Here is a 3,151-nt window from a genome sequence, read left to right as displayed (position 1 = left end):
TACTTGCTACTAGGAATAGAGGAAGGGTTGGGGTTTGTTGGCCTGAACTTTATAATCTTTATGCTTCAAACAAATGTTTAAGTACACAAGGAATTGGGCTTATCTTTTGGTTTGAAAGAATTATCTATGCGAGGCATCGATAGGTAGTTGCTTAGGCTATAACATCAATGAGAGATTCATGAGAACATGTGCTTAGAATGATGTGCTTGAATTGATTAGTTGAGCAAGAACCCAAAGTAAATCACTCTTTCTTTTCATTCTCTGTTTCATTTCTGAATTTATATTTCCTTTTTCCTTATTACTACTTCGTCATATGTTTGCCTCAATAAAACAAACCTTCAAACTCAAAGCTTGAACCGAATCTATTCACTCACAATCCCTGTGGTTCGATATTTAAAACCGGGTGGATTCCGTACACTTGCGGATTTACCAACAGTGGTGCTTTCGGCGTTCTTGTAGATCTTCTCACTTGAGTTATAGGAGTTTCAATTACTGTTGTTCGCTCTTGTTCTAGCTCAACTTCTACCCCATCATCCTCGTTCTCGGGATTAATCTGGTTTCTTTTGGCTACATCACTTTCTGAAATTTCTTCCAATGCCACTCTTTCAGAAAGTTCCAACTGTTTACTTGAACTCATAGATTCTGCAGAAGACCTGTCTTTATAAAGCACACTTTCATTAAAAGTGACATTTATGCTTCTAATGATTTTCCTGTTTTGTTCATCCCAAAACCTGTAGCCATACATATCAGACCCATAACCAATAAAAAAACATTTTATGGCCTTGGGGTCCAATTTGTCTCTCTTATCGGAGTCTATAAGAACATAAGAGACACAACCAAAGACTTTCAAATGTGAAAGACTTACCTCCTTTCCATACCATACCTCTTCAGGCAACTGATAATCCAAAGGAACAGATGGTCCCCGATTTATCAGGTAAGCTGCTGTATTAATGGCATCTGGCCAAAACATTTTTGGCAACCCGGACTGGATTCGCATACATCTAGCCCTTTCGTTCAAGGTCCTGTTCATTCTTTCCGCGACACCATTTTGCTCAGGTGTACCTGGTATTGTCTTGATCATTCTGATCCCATTTTCTGAACAAAACTTTTTGAACTCCTGGCTGTCATACTCCCCGCCATTATCAGATTTCAGACTCTTAATCTTCAAGCCTGTCTGATTTTCAACTTCTGTTTTCCACTTTTTAAACACAGAAAACACATCAGATTTACTTTTGAGAAAATAAACCCATACCTTTCTTGTTGAGTCGTCTATGAAGGTGACATAATAGCGTGAGCCTCCAAGAGATTTCACTGGGGCTGGACCCCACACATCTGTATGCACCAGTTCGAGCTTTTCTGATTTTGATTTCCTGCCTGCTTTTGAGAAGCTAACCTTTCTCTGTTTTCCCAAAATGCAATGCTCACAAACACCAAGATCAACATGCTTCAAATTTGACATCTTACCCTTTGATGCCATGATCTTCATTCCTTTTTCACTCATGTGTCCAAGTCTTTGATGCCATATAGATGAGCTATTGATAGCTTCAGTTACTGCTATCATGTCCTCCTCTGCAACCATATAAAGGGAGCCTCGTTTCTTTCCTCGAGCTACAACCAGATTGCCTTTCGTTACCTTCCAAGCTCCACCCCCAAAAGTGGTGTGATAACCCTCATCATCCAACTGGCCTATAGAGATCAAATTTCTCTTTATTCCAGGGACATGTCTGACATTATGCAATGTCCATAGAGTTCCATTAGAGGATCTGATATCAATATCACCTATTCCCACAATATCAAGTGGTTTTCCATCTGCAAGATAAACCTTTCCAAACTTTCCACAGATATAGTTAGATAATAATTCTTTTGAAGGAATAGTATGAAAAGATGCACCTGAATCTATAACCCATGAATCAACAGGACTATCCAAGCTGCAAATTAATGTGTCTGCTACTTCCTCAGTTGCTGCATTAGCAGATTCATCATCATCTTACCTCTTTTGGTAATTTTTCTTCTTCCTTGGGGCTTTGCATTGATTGGTGAAGTGACCTTTTCTGTCACAATTCCAGCAAGTGATGTCATTCCTGACTCTTGTCTGACTTCTGCCTCTTGATTTTGATCTGCCTCGGCCTTGGCTTTGATTGTGACTCTTCTGGCTACCTCTTCCTCTACTTTCAGTATTCAATGCTGAACCGAAAGTGTTTGAAGACTCTCCTGAATCTTTCCTGCGAATATCTTCGCTTAAGATCAGGTCTCTGATGTCATCAAACTTCAGCTTGTTATCCCTTGCGGAGTTACTAACCGCAGTGACAGTTGCAGCCCAACTATCCGGTAAGGATTGTAACAGACTCAAGACCATCAATTCGTTGTCAAAGGTAATCTTCACTGACGATAGCTGCGAAATAATTGTATTAAAGCTATTAATGTGTTCAGTTACAGAGTTACCTTCTCCCATTCTGAGATTGAATAGACGTCGTATCAGATGTACTTTATTGGCGGCAGATGGCTTCTCGTACATATTTGATAATGCCTTCATCAGATCTGCAGTAGTCTTCTCATTCACAATGTTGAAGGCAACATTTTTGGATAACGTCAATCTGATCACACCAAGGGCCTGTCGATCTAACAGATCCCAGTCTTCCTGCTTCATGTCATTTGGCTTCTTCCCTGTCAAGGGTTGATACAACATCTTTTGGTACAGATAGTCCTCCATCAGCATCTTCCAAAACCCGAAGTCTCTGCCATCGAACCTCTCGATCTTCACCTTCCCTTCTTCTAGCGCCATTGCTCCCACTTCTTCCTCTAAATTGAGGATCTATCCCACGAACCTAAAGCTCTTGATACCAGTTGTTGGGAGCAATAATAGAAAGGAGAAAAGAGAGAAAGAAAAATCACACAGGAGTTTTTAACGTGGTTCGGAACACAATGTGTGTACCTACGTCCACGGCTACACTAGGTAGTAATATTTCTTTTGGTGTGTATAATGCTTACAATGAGGTGCTTATATATAGTAGGAGTAAGTCAACCTCCTCCTTATTCTAAGCGATGTGGGACTTACAAATAGACTACATAAGCGATGTGGGACTACAAATAGACTACATAACATAACAATGAACTCATGGTCGTTGAAGAGAATGAGATGAGTACTACGGCT

Source organism: Lotus japonicus, chromosome 1 (genome assembly GCF_012489685.1).
Source record: "Lotus japonicus ecotype B-129 chromosome 1, LjGifu_v1.2".
NCBI classification, from domain to species: domain Eukaryota; kingdom Viridiplantae; phylum Streptophyta; class Magnoliopsida; order Fabales; family Fabaceae; genus Lotus; species Lotus japonicus.
Note: the sequence above shows the minus strand (reverse complement) of the source record.